The following is an 8,361-nucleotide window of genomic DNA, read 5'->3' as shown; positions in this document are numbered from 1 at the left end:
GCAGAGTGGGAGGGGGAGTTGAAATGTTGGGCCACAGGGCGGTGTGGTTGATTGGTGCGGGTGTCCCAGAGATGTTCCCTAAAGCGCTCTGCTAGGAGGCGTCCAGTCTCCCCAATGTAGAGGAGACCACATCGGGAGCAACGGATACAATAAGTGATATTGGTGGATGTGCAGGTAAAACTTTGATTGATGTGGAAGGCTCCTTTGGGGCCTTGGATGGAGGTGAGGGAGGAGGTGTGGGCGCAGGAAGGTGACGGGATGGGAGGTGGGTTGTTGGGGGGACGTGGACCTGACCAGGTAATTACAGAGGGAACGGTCTTTATGGAAAGTGAATAGGGGTGGGGAGGGAAATATATCCCTGGTGCTGGGGTCTGTTTGTACAACTCTATCCCTCTTTCTACCTAAATCATTGGTACCTTTGTGGACCATGACTTGGGGCTGGTCACCCTCTCAGGACCCCAAAGACACGATCCGAGACATCATGGGCCCTGGCACCTGGGAGGCAACACACCAACCGTGAGTCTCGTTCGCTCCCAACAAACCTTCTATCTGAGTCCCCAATGACGAACACTCTCCTCCTTTCCCTCCTTCCCTTCTGTGCAATAGGGACAGACTCTGTGCCAGAGACCTGCACCTCACTGACTGCTCCTGATAGGTCACCCTCCCTAATAGTTTCCAAAATGATTTACTTGTTTTTCAGGAGAACGACCACAGGGGATCCCTGCACTGACTGTTTTTCTCCCCCTTCTAACAGTTACCCAGCTTTCTTCGTACCGAGGAGTAACTGCTTCCCTGTAACTCTTATCTATCACAGACTCTGCCATCCTTCTCGATGGTAAAGTTCCTGGGTTTGCAAGACACTGATCAAAGTAAAATCTCATTCATTTTGGATTTCAGGTCTTGTGGATAGACTGGAAAATCTATCTTTGTTCCCCTTTAAGCAGAAACGTTTAAGAGGAGATCTGATGGAAGCATTAAAAAATTTTAACAATTTAGATAGTGTAAAACAGGGAATCCATTTTCAGTGACAGAGGGCAAATTACCAAAGAGTTAAGTAAAGCAGTTGGTGCAGGAACTGTTGCTGATATGAGGAAGACATTCTTCACAGAATGAGTTTGGATAATCTGGGGTGCAACATGAAGATATGGTGAACAAGTGTTCAGGAGGTTGGCACAGAGTGGAAGAATTGGAGTGACTGGGTTGTATTTCAAACTGCCCAATGGACTGAATGGTCTCATTCTGTGCTGTACAATTCTGTTTCTGTAATCAAACATAGACCCTCTGACAGACGACAAAAGATTAGTTATTTTTCATTTATTAATTGCCCAAGTTGAATGCATTTTAATTTTTAAAGGATACTTGAATTTTAAAATAGATTTCTAACTGTCAATTGGATAGCTTGTCGGGGGATGAGATAGTTAGCTGCTTAATTGTAAAATCGAGGAATTGATGCCCTCCCTATCTTTTGGCACTGAGCTTCCTGATGCTAATGAAGAGCAGTGACTGTTTGTCACAATAGACTGGTCCACTCATTGTGGAGCAGTTGGAAAATGTGGACTTTGTGGAGCAGTTGGAAAATGTGGACTTTGAAGACAGCTAACAAAATCAGGCCCAAAAAACCAAGGAGAAGCTGCAATTGCAAATACATTCAACAGAAATGATAACATTCACTTGAACATTCTCCCCTTCACTGGAAGGAAATTGTCAGAGTCAGTAAATGAAGTTTAACAGAAAGAGGTTAATGTGACCTTGGACAAAAGGCACACCATTACAGAGAAACAAATGTATTTTCTCAGTGCTATGGTAGTCTGTTTTATAAAAATTGACACAAATTCAATTAAGCTGATGGAAAAAAAATCATCACAAAAGGACAATTTAATGGAAATCGCAAAAGTTACTCTTCAATAAACTCCAATTTAATCAATAGGAATATTCATAGAGAATGATTATTTTTCTAAGCAATGTTTTTTTTAACATTTCCAGTGCTATATTCTTTTGAAAAACTCTTTGTGGCATTCAGTGCACTATTCATCACATTTAAACTAATCAAGTTGGATTAGTCTTGAGATTAAGACCTTGCCTTGATTGTTTCAGATTTTACAATACTTTTGACAGATTGACTAGTTCTAAATGCAGTTGTCTAAAAAAAAGCCATTATTTAAAAAGTACAACTTCTCCCTTTAATGAGGAGACAGATTAGTAGCACCATCAGGTGAGGAGGTGAAGAACCTCATTATTTTATAACAATGAGTTTTTCAGCATTTGATTGTGGAAAGCTTATCAAAAAGTGATAAATCAATTTCAACTGGAGTAAACTCCAGAAGAAATGTTTTGGTGTTGTAAAACTTTATCAAGTCTCTTTGTCTTCCTAGTGTCAACCTTCTTCCCACATGAGCTGGGACAAGGATAGTTGCTGAGCAATGTAAACATAGGGATCAGGATGCAATGTGTTAGCATGCATTGCCTGTTCTTAGTTGCCCTTGCGAAGGTGGAGGTGAGCTACCTGCCTGAACCTCTGCAGGCCAGGAGCCGTAGATAGATTCACAATCCCTTCTTTGGGGAAGGAATTGCTGGATCTTAACCTGGTGACACTGAAGGAACCGTGATATATTTCCCAAGTTAGGATGAGGAGTGGTTTCAAGGGGAACTTGCAGGTAGAGGGTAGTTCTATGTATCTGCTGCCCTTGTCCCTCTAGATGGAAGCAGTTATGGGTTTGGAAAGTGCTGTCTAAGAAGGTTTGGTTAATTTCTGTTGTGTATTTTGTAGATTTGTTCTGGATGACATCAAGCTTCTTGAGTGTTGCTGGAGCTATACATATCCAGGCAAGTGAAGAGTATTCCTTCACACTCTGGGGTATGTTGCGAAACAAAGAGAACTAGGGGTGCAGGTTCATAGTTCCTTAAAAGTGGAGTTGTAGGTAGACAAGGTGAAGAAGGAGTCTGGTATGCTTGCCTTTATTGGTCAAGCATTGAGTACAGGAGTTGGGATGCCATGTTGAAGCTGCACAAGACATTGATGAGGTTACTTAGAATACTGCATATAATTCTCATGATTTGGAGATGCCGGTGTTGGACTGGGGTGTACAAAGTTAAAAATCACACAACACCAGGTTATAGTCCAACAGGTTTAATTGGAAGCATTAGCTTCTGGCGTGCAGGAGCGGCACTCTGAAAGTTAGTGCTTCCAATTAAACCTGTTGGACTATAATTCTGGTCTCCCTGCTATAGGGAAGATGCTGTGAACCTTGAAAGGGTAAAAAAATATTTACAGTGAGATTGCTAGGATTGGATGGTTTGAATGATAGGAAGAGGCTGAATCAGCTGTGACTGCTTTCCCTGGAGCGTCGAGGCTGGGGGGTGACATTTTAAAGGTTTATAAAGTCAAGAGGGGCATGGATAGATAGTAAATAGACAAGGTGTTTTTTCCCAGGGAAGGGGAGTACAAAATGAGAGGCTATAGGCTGACGGTGAGAGAGGAAAGATTTAAAAGGGACCTGAGGGGCAACGTTTTCATGCAGAAGATGGTGTGTGTATGGAATGAGCTCCCAGAGGAAGTCACAATGGCTGGTACAATTATGGCTTTTAAAACGCATCTGAATGGATATATGAATAGGAAGGGTTTAGAGGGTATGGGCGAAATGCTGGCAAGTGGGATGAGATTTGTTTAGCATATCTGGTCGGCATGGAGGTTGGATCAAAGAGTCAGTGTTTGTGCGCTATATCTCTATGACACTATGGTTTTTGCCTTGTAGATAGTGAAAATGTAATTTCTAGCTACCTATTTCCCCATTCACTGCCAGTCTCCTGTCTGCACTGAGTCATAATGGAGTTTCTAAATTCACCAGATGAAACACTTACTACATAGAACTGCCAAGAACATATGGCATGTGAAGAGATTTCAGGACCATTTTCCAGGTGAAGTACTTTTGCTTGCAGTATGAATAAAATGAGAAAAATCTTTCAAAGCTCGTTTGTAAATTTCCTAATCATTTTGCATGGCTAATCTCATGAGCATTATTTATGGCTGATTGTGTAAGAGTTGTCCATATGAATATGTGCAATGAAACAGAAAGAGAAACAAATGTTCTCAAGAATGAAGCAGCATGTTTCTCATTGTGTTTGATCACAAAATGAATGCCACGTAGAAAGAGTTGAGGAACTTAGGGAGATATTTCCATGGATTTCCCATTTATTGTACTAACTGCATTTTACTAGGACAACTGAGGCCCCAGTGCCAGTGTCGAAAGGGGACATCATCTCACTGAGGCAGAAGGCAGCCTGCAGAGAAATGGCTCCCTAAAATGCCAATTAAGGGTTAAGTCATCATACACCTACTGGGCAGTACAGCTGCTCTCTCATTAGAGAGTGACAGTTGGTGTTGGTTTAACCTGATGGTCACCATCCCTCAGGAAAGGGAAGAATTTGAGAAGGCGTGTCCTTCATGATAACCCAAGCCAGTGGAGGAATTGAACCCATACTTTTGAGTCACTCTGTAAGACGAAGCAGCCAACTCAGCTATAGGTAAATAGACCAGCAGACCATAAACCAACTCAGCAATGGACAAATAAACTAACAGATCATAAACCAACCCAGTAATAGACAAATAGACCAGCAGACCATAAATCAACCCAGCAATAGGAAAATAGACCAATAGACTGGAAGCACATAGAAGTATATTTGGCTCTACCATTCAATGAGATTGGGGCTAATCTGATAATCCTCAACTCTACTTTCCTGCCCTTTCCCCATAACCCTTGATTCCCTTCCTGATTAAAAACTCAGCCTGCCACTGAATACATTTAATGATCAAGCCTCAACAGCCTTCTGCGATAAAGAATTCCACAGATTCACTCCTCCCAGAGAAGAAATTCCTCTTAATCTTTGTTTGAAATGGATGACATCTTACTCTGAGATTATGCCCTCTGGTCCTATATACCCAACAAGGGGAAATCAACCTCTCAACACCTATCCTGTAAAATTTCCAAAGACTCTTATTTTTCAATAATGTCATCTTAAAACGTGTTGTGTTTTGTTGAGGTTTGTAGGTGTATAGATGAGGACAGTGCGGGTGATGTTTTCTACATGGACTTCAGTGAAGCTTTTCATGAGCTATTGCATGACAGATTAGTTATGAAGCTAGGAGCCCATGGAATCAAGGGCAATTTGAAAAATTGGATCCAAAAACAGGCTTAGCAGTAGAAAACAGAGGGTGATGGTCAAAGGACATTGACAGGATGCAGAGATGGGCTGAGAGGTGGCAGATGGAGTTCAACCTGGATAAATGCGAGGTGATGCATTTTGAAAAGTTGAATTTGAAAGCTGAGTACAGGATTAAGGATAGGATTCTTGGCAGTGTGGAGGAACAGAGGGATCTTGGTGTGCAGGTAATAGATCCCTTAAAATGACCACCCAAGTGGACAGGGTTGTTAAGAAAGCATATGGTGTTTTGGAAAGTATAGAGGGGATGTCAGAGGTGGGTTCTTTACACAGAGAGCTGTGAGAGCATGGAATGCGTTGCCAGCAGCAGTTGTGGAAGCAAGGTCATTGGGGACATTTAAGAGAATGCTGGACATGCATATGGTCACAGAAATTTGAAGGTGCATACATGAGGATCAATGGTCGGCACAACATCGTGGGCTGAAGGGCCTGTTCTGTGCTGTACTGTTCTATGTTCTATGTCATGGTAACTGGCAGTCCATGTCCAGTGATGTTCCATAGGATTTTGTAGCGGGTTGCTTGCTGTCAGTGATCTGCATTAGTGACCTAGAGCTGAACGAAGGAGGAATGATCAGGAAATTTGTAGATGCCACAAAAGTTGGCTGTTTTCTAAATGATGAGGAGGAAAGCCTTCGATTACAGAAGGTTATAGACGGACTGAATAGTGGCAAATGGAATTTAATATGGAAAGTGTGAGGTGATGCATTTTGGAAGGACTAACATGGCAAGGGAATGCATGTTGAATGGTAAGACCTTAGGAAATACGGAGAATCAGATAGATCTTGGTGTTTATGTATGTTGATCCATGAAAGCAGCAGGCTGGGAGAGGTCTGAGCGAAGGCATATCGGATATTTCCTTGTATTAGTCAAGACATTGAATGCAAAAGTGAGGAGGTTATTTTGGAGCTGTATAAAGCTTTGGTTTGGCCACACTGGAGTACTTTGTGCAGTTCTGGTCACCACATTATTGGAAGGATGTGACTGCAAGACAGGGGGTTCAGAGATGATTCACTAGAATGTTGCCTGTACTAGAGTGAACCATCCCTGAAGAGATGGAAATGTGTTGCTGGAAAAGCGCAGCAGGTCAGGCAGCATCTAGGGAACAGGAGAATCGACGTTTCGGGCCGAAACGTTGATTCTCCTGTTCCCTAGATGCTACCTGACCTGCTGCGCTTTTCCAGCAACACATTTCCATCTCTGATCTCCAGCATCTGCAGACCTCATTTTCTCTTCAAACATCCCTGAAGAGAGTTTGGATAGGCTGGGTATCAGAAAAGGCAGAGAGAGGGATCTAACTGAGGTGTTCAAAGTTCTGAGGAACAGAGATATATTTGACAGAAGGAAACATTTTCCCTTAGTTGGGGTGGGGGTGGGGTGGGGGGGGGGTCAATAACCAAAGGGCAAGTTTTAAGATCAGAAACAGGATGTTTAGAGAGGAATGGAGGATAGTTTTTCATCCAGAGACCTGCTGTTATCTGGAACTCACAGTGCAAAAAGGTGTTAGAAACAGGAACTCTGAGAAATTTAAGAGGTATTTAGATGAGCAGTTGTAACGTCATAGCATGCAAAGCTACAGGCCAAGTGCTGGAAAATGAGATTGGAATAAAAGGATGTTTAATGATAGGCTGAAGGGGCTTTTCCCATCCTGGGAAATCTCTATATGGTTCTCACACCTATGTAGGCATTCACATACGCTCAATCTCACACATACACATGCACGCCCATGCACTAAACATACACTAACATACACACACACACACTTACATACTGAGCTGTTACTTACTTGACATCTCTCCTTCATGACATTCCTTCTAGACATTCAATGACTGCTCCCTTCCTGCTTTGACATGAGGAAGCATTTTGTCTTTCTTTCTTGTATGTCTGTTATTGGAATCTAGGTAAACCATTCAGACACCATTGAATGGCTAAAGCACAGAAGGGAGGGAATGGTGAGGTGGTTATGTTCCCGGATTAATACTCTCAATGTCCAGGCTAATATTCTGAAGGTGTGGTTTCAAATCCCACCTTACCTGTTTGATTTCAATGACTGAGTGCACATTTGAAAGCTTGTCTTTTCAATGGCAGCCATCCAACTATCAATTGTTGTCAAACCCATCCAGCTCAGGGAAAGAAATCTATCATTCTTATCCAAACCGTCCAAACTGCCCTCTAAAATGGTCACATAAGCCACTCAGTTCAAGAGCAATTTGGGAGCAGTAGCAATTTCTGGCTTTGACAGTAGTACCTAAAAAACATCATAAACATCATAAATCTTTTTTAGCTTTAATTTGTTCAGAACATGTGGGCATTTCTTGTTAGGAAACAATTATCACCTTCAAGAAGGCAGTGGTAAGCTACATTTTCTTACCGCTCTAGAGTTCTTAGCAAGCCAGTTCCAGGATTATTTAACTGAAATGAAAACAAATAACATGGAAACTACTGATGGTGTTGATGGAATCAGTATAGTTTCTCAATGCTCATTGTCCAGTTTCAGGAAAGAGTTTTAATAACTATTATTATGACAGTGGTAAAAATAGACAATCAATTTTCAACTTACATTATTCAATTTTTAATACCTGTGACCTCCACATCGCTGAAGCCAAACGCCAACTCGAAGACACCTCCTCCTACCGCTCCCTCGACCATGAGCCCACCCCCCATCACCAAACTGTCATCTCCCAGACCATACAGAACCTCATCACCTCAGGAGATCTCCCACCCACAGCTTCCAACCTCATAGTCCGGGAACCCCGCACTGCCCGATTCTACCTCCTTCCCAAGATCCACAAGCCTGACCACCCTGGCCGACCCATTGTCTCAGCATGCTCCTGCCCCACTGAACTCATCTCCACCTACCTCGACACTGCCCTATCCCCCTAGTCCAGGCACTCCCCCACATACGTTCGAGACACCACCCACGCCCTCCACCTCCTCCAAGACTTCCGTTTCCCCGGCCCCCAACACCTCATCTTCACCATGGATATCCAATCCCTCTACACCTCCATCCGCCATGACCAGGGCCTCCAAGCCCTCCGTTTTTTCCCCTCCAGACGTTCCCAACAGTACCCCTCCACCGACACTCTCATTCGTTTGGCCGAACTGGTCCTCACCCTTAACAATTTCTCCTTCGAATCCTCCCACTTC

This window comes from Chiloscyllium plagiosum, chromosome 20 (assembly GCF_004010195.1).
Source record: "Chiloscyllium plagiosum isolate BGI_BamShark_2017 chromosome 20, ASM401019v2, whole genome shotgun sequence".
NCBI lineage: Eukaryota > Metazoa > Chordata > Chondrichthyes > Orectolobiformes > Hemiscylliidae > Chiloscyllium > Chiloscyllium plagiosum.
Note: the sequence above shows the minus strand (reverse complement) of the source record.